At 45.8% G+C, this 14,408-nt stretch overlaps 1 protein-coding gene across 1 annotated transcript in view; it reads right to left on the bottom strand.

Moving 5' to 3' along the window:
- The window catches only part of DGLUCY (D-glutamate cyclase), a 51,156-nt gene extending 38,845 nt beyond the window's left edge, over positions 1 to 12,311 (bottom strand). The window contains exons 1-2 of the mRNA XM_029067768.2: positions 12,223 to 12,311; positions 10,296 to 10,447 (exon numbers count right to left, since the gene is read on the bottom strand). The gene's annotated coding sequence lies outside the window, so the exon portion shown is untranslated. The remainder of the gene's footprint in view (positions 1 to 10,295; positions 10,448 to 12,222) is intronic.
- Between the last annotated feature and the right edge of the window lie 2,097 nt (positions 12,312 to 14,408).

Raw genomic sequence — 14,408 nt, 5'->3', positions numbered from 1 at the left:
AAGAAAGTGTGGCTGATTCATGGCAAATCACCACCAGTACTGGGAAAAAGATTCAAATCTTGCTGACAAGACAAACCTTTCCCCTCTTCAGTCAGTCAATCTGTCAATCATATTTATTGAGTGCTTACTGGGTGCAGAGCACTGTACTAAGCACTTGGGAGAGTACAATATGATAAACAGACATATTCCCTGCCCACAATGAGTTTACAGTTTAGAGGGGAAGACAGACATTGATATAAATAAATTACAGATATGTACATAAATGCTGTGGGGCTGGGAGGGGGGATGATAAATGGAGTCAAGGCAATGCAGAAGGGAGAGGGAGAAGAGGAAAGGGGGGCTTAGTCAGGGAAGGCCTCTTGAAGGAGTTGTGCCTTCAATAACACTTTGAAATGGGGAGAATAATTTTCTGTCAGATATAAGGAGGGAGGGGGTGTTCCAGGCCAGAGGCAGGGTGTGGACGAGAAGTCAGCAGCAAGATAGATGATACTACTACTACTTACTACTGTATTTTCATGTACACAGTTTACATCTCATGTGCAAGAGATTCTCAGTGTGACAGTTACACCTGCAGGTAATTTCTCATAAGCAATATTTTCTTCAAACCCAAGGACAACTCTATAATACCCGATTACCTGAGGTTTGGTCTCAGTGTGTCACTAACATAGTTTTTGTTGTTTACAAGTCCCTCATTTATCCTATCAAACCTGCCATCAGATGCCATCAGATGTCAAGTTTCTAAATCCAGTTGTGACTTGGTTAAATCCACGTGAAGGCCTTGTGCTTGCCTGGTAACCTCTGAGAAGGCCACTGAGAAGCGGAACACAGGCCTGGAAGTCACAAGATTTGGATTCTAATCTTGGCTCTGCCATTTGTCTGCTGGGTAACCTTGGGTAAGTCATTTCACTTCTCTGTGCCTCTACCTCATCTGTAAAATGGGGATTAAGACTGTGAGCTCCACGTGGGACATGGATTGTGTCCAACTTGATTAGTTTATAGCTACCCCAATGCTTCATTCATTTATTCATTCATTCAATTGTATTTATTCAATTATATTTATTGTATGCAGAGCACTGTACTAAGCTCTTGGGAGAGAACAATACAACAATAAACAGAAATGATCCCTGCCCAGATGAGTTTACAATCTAAGGGGTAGACAGACATTAATATAAAAAAAAAAATTACAGGTATGTACCTAAGTGCTTTGGGGCTTGGAGAAGGGAAGAACAAAGAGAGCAAGTCAAGGTGATACAGAAGGGAGTGGGAGAAGAGGAAAGGGCGGGGAGGGCTTAGTTAAGGAAGGCCTCCTGGAGGAGATGTGCCTTCAATAAGGCTTTGAAGCAGGACAGAGTAACTCCCTGTTGGATTTGAAGAGGGAGGGCATTCCAGGCCAGAGGCAGGATGTGGGCGAGGGATCTAAGAGCATTTAGAACAGTGCCTGGCACATAGAAAGTGCTTCGATAACAGAAAGAAAAAAAAGCAGTTTGTCAGGTAGTGATGCTGCTATGTGTCTATCTAGGTCTTAATAGAATCTTTCTTCTCATTCGTGTTAACCGAGGTGGGCTTACAAACACTGACGACTGTAGCCCGGACCTGTCTTTAGAGGTAAGTGTAAGAAAGTAAGATGATCACTAAATGCTTCTGGGCAAGTTGGAAAGGCTTGAAACAAGCCTTGGCCCAGAGGAGGGAACATCTCTGCAGATGCAGTATATCTGCATCTCTTTCTGAGAGCTGTCCTTCAAGAAGCCTTGTCTCAAAGTACTGCGACACTAATTCCTTACCTAGACTATCTTGCATAACCGCAAAAACTGTTCTCCTTTCTGGGCACTCCTGTTCTCAATATCATATAAGGCCCTGATACTCCCACTCCCTTCTGCTTCATCCTTGCATTTGGATTTGTACCCTTTATTCGCCCCCCCCCCACCCTCAGCCCCACACAGGCATTTATGCACATATCCATAATTTATTTATTTATAGTAACGTCTGTCTCCCCTCTAGATTTTAAGCTAGTTATGGGTAGGGAACATGTCTACCTACTCTGTTATACTGTACACTCCCAAGTGCTTAGTACAGTACTCTGCAAACAGTAGATGCTCAATAATTATAATTGATTCATTGATGTCTATGTTTGCAATTATTTTCTTTGTGTTGAATGGTTTGTGTTTCTTTTGGGTACTGCATCCAACAGTTAAGGCCCACCTTTTATTTATGGTACTTGTTAAACTCACACTATGTGCCAGGAACTGTACTAAGCGCTAGAGTAGATACAAGCTCAGGTTGGACACAGTCCATGTCCCACATGGGACTCCCAGTTTTAATCATCATTTTACAGATGAGATAATGATGGCACAGAGAAGTGAAGTGAGTTGCCCAAGGTCACAGAGCAGACAAGTGGTGGAGCTGGTATCACTACCAGGCTTGTGCTCATCCACTACGTCATGCTGCTTCTCACCTGATTCTCTCTCTTCAAAATGGAGGAAAATATTCCCCCCGCCAAAAAGACTTTGATAATCTTCACAGCCATTCAATGAAGTTTGTTGTGCCAAAAAGTTGGAAACAAGTGCTTCCAAGTTAGAAAGCAGTGCCAGCAAATATTTTCAGAGGACACAAATGAGTCAACTACTGTCACACCTAAGTAAAATGTTTGTTTCTCAAAATACTTTATTTGGAAAATGTTACTAGCAAAGATGTGACCTGTGTGGGAATTCCAAATGTTCCCTACTTAGATGTGCTGTAAAATAATGACTCCTTGTGCCCACTATGCTGGAAAAGATGCGGTCTTTCAGGAGAGATCTTTTCTGATAGCATAAATGGGGACTTTCATCCGGTCAAACATCCGAGGGAACTCTAGGTCCACTGTGGGGGCCAGCTCTGGCTAACAGACCAGACTAAGGGCCTCTTTTTTTATTTTTTATGCTATTTGTCAAGAACTTACTATGTGTCAGTCACTGTTCTAAGCGCTGGGGTAGATACAAGACAATCAGGTTGAGCACAGCCCATGTGACCCATAGAGCCCACAGCCTTAATCCTCATTTTACAGATGAGATAACTGAGGCACAGAGAAGTCAACTGATTTGCCCAAGGTCACACAGCAGATAAGTGGTGGAGCCAGAATTAGGACTCAGGTCCTTCTAACTCCCAGGGCTGTGCTCTTCAACTAGGCCACACTGTTTCTCTTTCTTCAAAACTCCCCTTGGGACAGGTAAAAATGACCAACCAAGGACAAGCCATTCTACTACATAGGTCATAGCATTCTGGGGGGAGTGATGCACTTCACTTATAAACCAGGGTCATACATGCCTACTCATCAGAATGAATCCTACAGTGTACTTAGGAGGCTTTAGGTCCCCATAAATTGGGTGACTTGATCTCCGCAGACCAGAAATAGGGCTGTGAATAAGATGGTCACCAGTACCAAACAAGCAGCCATATTCTCATGGTGGTTAACCACTTCCTGGGAGCACGCCAGATTACGTTCAGAAAACATCAATTAATTCAGGTTATTTCTTGAGGGCTTACTGTGTGCACAGCACTGTTCTAAGCACCTGGGAAAATACAAAACAACCAAGTGGTTAGACACATTACCTGCCCATAAGAAGCTTACAGTCTATGGGGAAGACAGACCTTAAAATAGATGCGGATTAGGGGAAATAATAGATTATAAGAACAGTTACATATGTATTGTGGGGTTGGGGTGAGTAGCAAAGTGCTTTAGGGGTACACCCCCATGTTCACAGTCAATGCAGAGGGGAGGGCGGATAGGGGAAGTAAAGGATTTAGTATGGGAAGGCCTATATGGAGAAGATTTGATTTTAGGAGGGTACTGAAGGTGAGGAGAGTGGTTGACTGTCATTCATTCAATAGTATTTATTGAGCGCTTACTCTGTGCAGAGCACTGTACTAAGCGCTTGGAATGAACAAGTCGGCAACAGATAAGAAGAGCAAGGGAGTTCCAGGTCTAAGGGAGAACCAGGACAAGTGGTCAGTAGTGGGATAGTCAAGATCTGGATACAGAGAGTAGGTTGGTGTTAGAGGAGCAGAAGGTGAGGGTTGGGTTGTAGGAGGAGATTGGCAAGGTTAGGTGTGCAGGGGAGAGCTGATTAAGGAGTTTCTTTTTGATGCAGAGGTGGGTGGACAACCATTAGTGGTAATTGAGGACTGGGGATATATGAACAGAACTTTTTTTCAGAAAAGTGATCTAGACAGCAGAGTGAAGTCTGGACTGGAGAAAGAAGAAACAGGATTCAAGGAGTACAGCCTAGTGGAAAGGGCATGGGCCTGGGAATCAGAGGACCAGAGTTCTAATCCCAGCTCCTCCACTTGATTGCTGTGTGACCTTGGGTAATTCAGAAATTCTCTGGGACTCAATTTCCTCACCTGTAAAATGTGGATAACTTACCTGATCTCCCTGCTACTTGGACTGTGAGCCCCATGTGGAGCAGGTGCCCACGTTCAAGTGTCTAACTTGATTATCTAATATCTACCCAGAGTTTAGTACAGTGCTCAGCACACAGTAAATGCTTAAATACCATTATCATTATTAGTCAGAGGTTGATGCAGTAGTCTAGGTGGGAAATGATGAAAGCTTGGATCAGCATAGTAGAGTTTGGATGGAGAGGTAAAGTTGGATTCTAGAGATGTTGTGAAGGTAGAACTGACATGATTTCATGACAGATTGAATGTGAGGGTTGAATGAGAACAGTGAATCGAGATAAAATTAAGGTTATGGGCTTGTGAGACAAGGAGGATGGTGGTGCTGTCTACAGTGATAAGGAGGTTGGGGGAAGACTGGGTTTGGGTGAGAAGATGAAGAGTTCAGTTTTGGACCTGTTAAGTTTGAGGTCTTGGCGGGACATCCAAAAAGAAGCAGGACAACTCCGGATTAATGAGCATCACTAAGTTAGTTTGATGAAAGAAACTTTTCATGGCTAAGAAAAAGTTTTATACAGAACTATCTGGTTTCCGGTGGTCTGTCCCCTGTCTAGTTTGGATATGGCATCGGATGCCTTATATGCTGGGTATTTTTGTTTTTTAAGTGTCCGGCATTCCCCCATCTTGTCTCCTGTTGCTGAGCTCCAAGGTTCGTAAACGGTGCCCACGTTCCGAGGGATTTGAGAAAGGAATGCAACAGCTCTGGAACAAGTGAGGGGTGAGGGAGGAGGGTATGGGTGTCTGGGTCCCTCTGGAGAAATGAAATAGGTTTGACTGAATTCAGTGCAAAATGGCATGCATAATATCACTGCATCATGTTTCATTGGCCAGCGTAATGCACGTGATGTCACTTGTGCCTTCTTGTCCAGTATTTTTGAGGTCGTCATTGACTACCTTACAAAGGGAATCACCCTGTTTTAGGTAAACCCTGATTGCTTTCTAGAAATCAGTTCGGTTTAAGCTCTTCAGGAATCAGAGATTGTTATTTACTTCTAGCTCCTACCATTTTATTTCCTATTTGGCATGGTGCATTTTGCTTGTGGCATGTTTGGCTATGGGTTCCCTAGACAAAGACAGGGTCCAACTTAAAACCCAGTAAAGGACTGATGGCAGTGGGCCTGAACCCCTTGCCTTGGAAAAAGGGGAAACCTGAGAATCAGAATTGGCTGCTCCAACTGTGTCTCATTCCCATGCCATCCTCTAGAATGTAAGCCTGTTGTGGGCAGGGAACATGTCTGCCAACTCTGTCATATTGTACTTTCCCAAGAGCTTAGTACAGTGCTCTGCACACAGGAAGCAGCAGCAGCATCAGTGATATTTAGTGAGTGCTAACTGTATGCAGAGCATTGTACTAAGCACTCAGTAAATACCAATGATTGATTGATCCCGAGGCTAGGCACCTCCAAAACTCAGGGGACGCCCTTGCTCAGTGTTATCTTCTGCTACGATGGGACTTGGACCACCACCTCAGCTTTGCCAGTTTTCCCAACACTGGATGTAATCAATCAGTTGATGCTATTTACTGAGCTCTTACTATGTGTAGAGCACTGTACTGAGCACTTGGGAGAGTACAATAAAACATAAGGGCCCAAGTCCCACACCTTTCCCATATGCTTCGCTGTTAGCCCAGAATGGCAAAGCCGCTGAACCTCTTCAAAATGCTGTCATAGTATCTCCATGGGAATAGAGATCATCATTATCATTCCTTGCACACAGCCAGCTCTATCCGTCTATTCCTGTGGCACCTGTCACCATGGTACCTGGCTGCTCTGAAAAGGGCTAAAAACAGACTAGAAAAGGAAGGAAGAAAAAAATCCTCCCAGGTTCCTTTTCCCTCCAGAGCTATTACCTGTAATTGATAATAGGTCAGAGATGGCTCTCCAGATGGAAGGCTTCTGGGCTGGATTTTATTTGTCTGAATCCATGTTAAGGTGAAAGAGAAACAAGGACCGCTAGACGGTAAGCTCATCATAGGCAGAGAACATTCATTCATTCATTAGTATTTATTGAGCGCTTACTATGTGAAGAGCACTGTACTAAGCGCTTGGAATGTACAAATCGGTAACAGACAGAGACAGTCCCTGCCCTTTGATGGGCTTACTGTCTAATCGGGGGAGACGGACAGACAAGAACAATAGCAATAAATAGAATCTAGGGGATGAACATCTCATTAAAACAATAGCAAATAAACAGAATTAAGGCGATGTACATTTCATTAACAACATATCTACCAACTCTCTGGTATTGTTTTCTCTCAAACGCTTAGTAGCGGTGCTCTGCACACAGTAAGTGCTTAATACCATTGATTGATTGAACTTCTTGTCAACCACAGCAGAAGCAGCGTGGCTCAGTGGAAAGAGCCTGGGCTTGGGAGTCAGAGGTCATGAGTTCGACTCCCGGATCTGCCGCTTGTCAGCTGTGTGACTGTGGGCAAGTCACTTCACTTCTCGGTGCCTCAGTTCCCTCATCTGTAAAATGAAGATGAAGACTGTGAGCCCCACGTGGGACAACCTCATTCCCTTGTATCTACCCCAGCGCTTAGAACAGTGCTCGGCACATAGTAAGCGCTTAACAAATCCCAACATTATTATTATTATTATTATCATTTCTGACATGGAGTTTCTAGGGTTCTTGGGTATTATTGAAAAGTAAAAAATTTCTCTGCAAGGAGCTGAAACAACTAGATTCTTAGTCCTGGCTTGGTTCCACATTAATGCGCAAGAGTATATGTAGATACACACAGCACAGCACATACACAGCACGTAGAGGCAGCACACACAGATAGACAGCACATATGCTCAAGTCACACTACTGATGATAGTGAGATTTTATCAGTGTGTGAATGCAGCTAGTTACGTCAAAGTGGTAACTGGTAATCTCCTCCACATTTGCCTGCACATCGAGATGATAGGCTCAAATGTCATTTACAGATAGTTCGAGGTGTTGCCCCATTTTAAAATCAGCAGGCAAAAATGGTCCCTCAATTATCATTCTGGTGAACTTCCTAGCCTGGGCAAGTTCTCAAGGCAGCAATGTCCCCAGGCCTCTGCACAGATGTGGGGTCTAGAGGGGCCAGGCAGATGCCATCTCCCGCTGTCTGGGATGCCTAGTCCAGTGCCAGGTTGCATCCCTGGCTCTCCCAGCTGTTCTTTCTAAACCCCTCAGGGCCCCAGCAGCAGCAGCAGCAGCACTAACATGAATCTCCCCCAAACTGAGGGAACTGGCAGGAGTTAAAAGCACCTCCCATATACCCAAATCCTCCGCCCTAAATACCTGTGTCCTACTGCTGAGATCTACCAGTCTACCCCTATACTCCAAGCCTCGATGCCTTTCTCAGTAGTGAATAGAGCCTGCTCACGTATCTTCCCCGCCGGCCCAGGACACACAAAACAGACACGATGAAGAAATCTTTGGCAAAAGTCTAGAAAGAAGTTTCCATTCTGTGCCCTGCCAAGCACATGTTTATGTGAAAAGGTCCCTGTTCTGAGATGGGGAAAAAAAATCCTAACTCCAAACTGCGTTCTTTACTGTCAAATTAACTGGAATCCACCTCGGCCTTTTTTTCCTTTCCCCTTTGCCCTGCAAGTTGTGAACATTTACAACTCAGGCTGTCATGAGAAATGCCGCAGCTGTTCTGTTTAGGGAAGAAGGAAGAGACTTTCTGAATAGGAGGCGATGGGTGTTAATACAACCATAGTTTTCCTTTACACAGACTCTCTACAATTCCGGGAGGTTTTGAGGCGAACAGGAAGATGTGTATCTGGAGGGAAACCTGGGCTCCAGCCATGTCTCTAAATGTGGCCTTCTTACCCCTGCCTGCCCTCCATGGTACCCCTGCTTCATAAGGAAGTGGGGAGAGGGTCGGTCAGTCAGTCAATCATATTTATTGAGTGCTTACTGTGTGTAGAGCACTGTATTAAGCATTTGGGAGAGTACAATATAACAATAAACATACCCATTCCCTGCCCACAATGAGTTTACGGTCTAGAAGGGGAGACAGATATAAATATAAATAAAATTACAGATATGTACATAAGTGCTGTGGGGCTAGAAGGGGGGATGAATAAAGGGAGCAAGTCAGGGCAACACAGAAGGGAGTAGGAGAAGAGGAAAGGAGGGTTTAGTCAGGAAAGGCTCCTTGGAGGGAGGGTCCTGGATTGGGCAGGGCCGGAGGAGCAATACGGGGATTCAGGATCCATAGCTAGAGGCTGGATTCCAGGCAAGTTGACTTGGCATGGCAACAGTTGCCAATAGCTATCTGGGGGCTTCTTCACATACTTCCAATGTTATTGAGGCAGGGACCCTTCCCTCCACAATCCATATTATGCAAGCCACAGCTTCTCAACCCCTGCTCTGCTGTTCTCCCTTAATATTCATTTCCTACAATCATTGCATGTTTGGGAAAGAGGATGAAAGGAAGGGAGAAGGCTATGCTTGCACCCTTATTTCTGGATAAATTTGCCTGGGATTTTACATTTTAACCAAAAATGTTTTTGAGACTCAGAGGAACACTAGATGGCACTTTAACGAGGCTCACAGAGCAGGAGGGTAAAGCTCCTGCCTTTGCAGTTTCTCGATTCAAACCTCTGCAATCACACTGGATCAGGGGCCAGGGCACCCTTTGAGCAGGTGTAGGTCTGAGTTTGGTGCCTAGCAACAGTGGCAATTTGGCTCAGGTGCAGGCGAATTTCTATGGTAACACTAGGCATGAAAATACGTGGCCCAATTAAGGGCTTGAGCATATACCTCTCTGCACCCTAGCTCAACTAAGAGCAGGGAACCCCAGTGTTCGGTTGACAGTTTCGCCCACTCCCCTCCCACAGCAACTGAAGAGAAGGAAAGAGGCAGGGTGGGAATACTGACAGAGACACCCTTATGGCCTCCTGATTGCAGGTTTCAGAACAATTTCACCATGGAATTTGGACTCCGTCCTTCTAGAGTGACCCAGAAATAACTCGTGTTGTACTTCCGGGGCTGCTCTCTAGAGTAAATGGAGTCTAAACCTGGTAGTTTTAGTCATTCCAGCAAGGCAATGTCTGGTCAGGGGCTTTAAAAGGTTGATTCCTGCCCCATATTGGCCCCCAGTGTAGACCCCTGTGCCACTAAATCATGTTGCAGTGCTACCTCTGCACATGACCAGTGGCTATAAGGGGAGAATAAATAAACCCTGTGGCAATTTCTGCATGAGTCAAACATTAAATACACAAGTTTTCAAATGAAAAATTTAACTTAAATCTCCCTGGAGCTAACAACTTCAGAGGCCAAGTTAAAATTACCAAATATTATCCCTTGCAGACAAGATTAATGTTTTTTGGAGCCACGAAAGACTAATATCAACCCCTAGGTGCCAGCGTTTTACTCTGAGCTAAGGCCCCACATACGGGGGGAACACTTGGATGGGAGGAGGAGAGTATCCAGAAATGAATAGTTATATACTTGGCGGCTAAGTGAAGAAAATTTAGAGGGTCAAAGATTATTACAATAGAGAGAGAGTTGTATATTTGTTCTCAGGAATTCTGTATCCTTCACAAAACTCAGCAAACCAAGCCAAACCAGACCACAGCCCTAAGCCAGAGGCAGACGGCTAAAACAGCTCTCCTGAAATAATGGGATTAAATTTTCCACAACACAAAGTAGAGCAGGGAACAGGGCTCGTGGTCCAAGACTTTGGAGAGGTTAAAAAAAGAATGAACAGGAGACAGAGCTAGAGAGGGGGAAGAAGGGAAAAAGGCATAGGTGTTGGGGGTGGTGGGGAGGAGAGGGAGGGAAAAGAGAAGCAGAGTATGTTGGGGAAAAAAAGAGGAAGAGTGCTAAAAGGCTGGCAGTTTCTCTCTCTCTCTTTTTTTTTCTCTCTCAGTACTCACCAGGGTAATCTTAACTCATGAAAGAAATGTAGGACAGTAAAGCCTGTCCCTCCTTGGCAGTACTGCTCAGGAGAGGCTGTGGCCACTTTCACCGAAGTCTGCTTTTGGGAGGGGGGCTGGTGTTTCTGGCATCGATGAATTGTCCAGAGTTCCTGGAAAGAAGCAGTAGTAATGGTAACCCACTCTACATTCTTAGCAAAGTACAGTACAAAAGAAGCCTGAGTTGGTTGGCCTCCTCACTGACCTTCCTGCCTCCAGCCTTTCTCCTCTCCAATCCATGTTTCACTGTACTCCCATATCATTTTTCTAAAAATCGTTCTGCCCTCATCTGCCCATTCTCTAAAAACCTCCAACTGTTGGCTATCCATCTCCGCATCAAACTGAAATTCCTCCGCGTCGGTTTAAAAGCACTCAATCGGCTCTGCTCTCTCCTTCCTACCTTATTCTCCTTTCTCCCATGACCCAGCCCACACATTTCACTGGTCTAACACCAAGCTACTTACTGTGCCTCTATCCCATCTCTCTAGCCTCCGACCCCCTGTTTGTGCTCTCCTTTCTGCCTGGAACTCCTTCCCCCTTCACATTCAGCAGACATCACTTTCCCCATCTTTGAAGCCCTATTAAAATTACATCTCTCCCCCCTATTTTCTCTCTCCACTGCATCAGTTGAATCCTCACCCCGTTAGCATTCAGCTACTTAGCCCACCTATTGTCTCTGAGCATTCATTTATAGACCCTCATACTCAGCTGCTTCCCCCTACCTATTTTAATGTCTGTCTTTCTGCCAGGCTGTAAGTTTCTTGAGGGAAAGGTTTGTATCCATTTACTCTGTTGTACTCTCCCAGGTGCTTATTACAGTGCTCTGCACACAGAAATCGCTCAGTAAATACCATTGAGAAACGTTCCCTATTCACAAGGAACTTGCACTAGGACAGAGGCAGGCACGCAATAATTATAAGGAAGTCAGAAAAAACTGCTGGAGGGAGAGGAGGCATCAGCAGAAGCACATACATGGGTAGGTACCACCTGACTGAAAGCCTGGGGCTCTTCCATCGCCCCAAATCTGGATTGGCAGCCCAACCGGTGCCACTTTGGCACTGGGGTGGATAAGAGCAAATCGGGTTGGACACGGTACCTCTCCCAAAAGGGGCTCACAGTCTTAATCCCCATTTTACAGTTGAGGTAACTGAGGCACAGAGAAGTTAAGCGACTTGCACAAGGTCGCATAGCAGAACCAGATCTTTCTGACTCCCAGGCCCATACTCTGTCCACTAGGCCATGCTGCCTCTCTAATCCACAGAAAGAGGCTCCCTAGTCCACACTTCCTGAAAAGTTAAGACATTCCTCCCTTACCACAGAGAGGTGGGATCCTCAAGAAATCAAGCATGAATACTGCAGTGATATCCTCTAATTTCCTCTTCCCCAAGCCTGAGGCCAACTGGCTGCCAAAGACTGCTTCCTTCACAATGGTTAGATCGTTGAGGGTCTGAGGGCTGGGCCCAGGCCAGTACCAGTCCGTGGTACCTCTCCTCCTCTCCCCATGACATCAGTCCCCATACCATTCCTTCATTTGCCCTACCTACACTACCCTTCATCTGTTCCTGACCCACTGGTCTCTCTCAATTGCAGGGGGAAGGGAGGCAGAGGTGGAAGGGGTATCTTCTCCCACTCTCCACATGGCCTAGTGGATAGAGCATGGGCCTGGGAGTCAGAAGGACCTGGGTTCTAATCCCAGTTCTACTAGTTGTCTGCTGTGTGACTTTGGGCAAGTCACTTCACTTCTCTGTGCCTCAGTAACCTCAGTTGTGAAATGGGGATTAAGACTGTGAGCCCCTTTTGGGACATGGATTGTGATCAACTTGATTTTCTTGATTCCACCTCAATGCTTAGTACAGTGCCTGGCACATAGTAAGCACTTAACAAATACCTTTAAAAAGGGGGTAGGAGTCAGCCAGGTCCTTATTTCCCTTATGTTGCTTCTTCTCCGTTGCACCGCTCCCTCTCTCCCCTCTTCATTTGAAATCTGAACCACTGTGTTGGGGGGTGGGGCAGAGAATGGTGGTTGGGGAGGAAAAGAGGGCCTAGATTTAGATTGTGAGTCCCATGCAGGACAGGGATCACAATCTAATCCAACCTAATTAACTTATCTCTAGCCCAGTGCTTAAAACAGTGCTTGACACAAGGTAAGTGCTTAACAAATACTCTAAAAAAAAATCAGGAGAGAATAAAAAGGGGCCTGGACAAGCGCCAACGAAGAGTCACTCCCTAAACCATCTGGTGTGGTCATTCACCAGGCAGCCTAGCAAGGGACTTTGAGTCAGGGAGATAGGCACTGGGGGTAGGGATGCACAAGGGGCCTTCACTCCAGGGGTTAGCCATCACCTAATTAAACATGCATAAACTGTGGTCACCCACCAGGCATCTTAACAAGTGTCTTTGAGTCAGGGAGATAGGTGTGTGAGTGAGGTGGGGAGAGAGGGAACAGGCAGGAGGAGATAAACAAGGGGCTAGGCATCCCCAGGGTTAGCCATCTCCTAAACAATTGGCTGTAAACTGTGGTCATCCAAAACGCAGCCTAGTAAATGTCTTTGGGGGGAAGAGCGGGAGAAACAAGGGGCTGGATACACCCCAGCGGTTAGTCACCCCCTAAAGAACTGTGTTATAACCAGTGGTCACCTACCAGGTAGTTTAGCCACCAATCCATCTGGGTATTTTTTGAGAGTTTACTTTGTGCAGAGCACTGTACTAAGCACTTGGGAGGGTACACTATAACAGAGTTAGTAGAGACATTCCCTGCCCACAGTGAGAAGCAGCATGTCCTAGTGGATAGAGCACCGGCCTGGGAGTCAGAAGAACATGGATTCTAAACCCCGCTCCACCACTTGTCTGCTGGGTGACCTTGGGCAAGTCATATTACTTCTCTGTGCCTATTGCCTCATCTGTAAAAATGGGGTTTAAGACTCTGAGCCCTATGTGGAATAGAGACTGTTTCCACCCTGGTTAGGTTGTCTCTACCTCAGTGCTAAGTAAAGTGCTTGGCACTTAACAAATAATAAAAAACCCACCCCAAAATGCAGGAGATAAACAAGGGGCTGGGCACCCCCAGGGGTTAACCACCTCCTAAAAAAGTGTATAAACCGTGGTCAACCACCAGGTCTCTGAAGAAAGACAGACACCTATGGCCATAGACAGGTAATAATAATCTTTGACATGAACTCTCCAGTAAGATGTGACCTACTGCACAAATTACTGTAGGATCCTTTAAGGGCTTGTGGGGGTGGTGGGGGAGACACAGAAGGCCATGGGTTGTAATCCTGGCTCTGCCACTTGTCTGCTTTGCGACCTTGGGCAAGTCACATTACTTCTCTAGGCCTCAGTTCCCTTATCTGTAAAATGTGGATGAAGACTGTGAGCCTCACGTGGGACAGGGACTGTGTCCAACCTGATGCACTTATAATAATAATAATGGTATTTGTTAAGCACTTACTATATGCAAAGCACTGTTCTAAGCGCTGAGGGGATACAACGTGATCAGGTTGTCTCATGTAGGGCTCACAGTCTTAATCCCCATTTTACAGATGAGGTAACTGAGGCACAGCGAAGTGACTTGCCCAAAGTCACAGCTGACAAGTGGCGGAGCTGGGATTAGAACCCATGACCTCTGACTCCCAAGCCCGGGCTCCTTCCATTGAGCCACGCTGCTTCATCCACCCCCACCTCATTGAACATTACTTTACACACAATAAGTGCTTACCAAGTATTATTATTGTTATTATTATTATTACTATTTAGTCCTCCCAAAGTGCCGGAGGGGGTCAGTGGGCCGGGGTGGGCAGCACATGTCCCGCGGGGGTCCCGAGGCCGCTGGGCCTCATGGAGGACGGTTGGCCAGGCCCCAAGCCCACCTTCACCCACCTCCCTTTCGTCCTTAATTAATTCAATCGTATTTATTGAGTGCCAACAGTGTGCACAGCACTGTCCTAAGCAGTTGGAAAGTCCAATTCAGCAACACATAGAGATGATCCCTGCCCACAACGGGCTCCCAATCATGAAGGGGAGAGACAGACATCAAAACCAGTAAAGAGGCACCAATAGCATCGATATAAACAAACA

The sequence above is a fragment of the Ornithorhynchus anatinus genome, chromosome 1 (assembly GCF_004115215.2).
Source record: "Ornithorhynchus anatinus isolate Pmale09 chromosome 1, mOrnAna1.pri.v4, whole genome shotgun sequence".
NCBI lineage: Eukaryota > Metazoa > Chordata > Mammalia > Monotremata > Ornithorhynchidae > Ornithorhynchus > Ornithorhynchus anatinus.
Note: the sequence above shows the minus strand (reverse complement) of the source record. Positions and strands in the feature narration are given on the sequence as shown.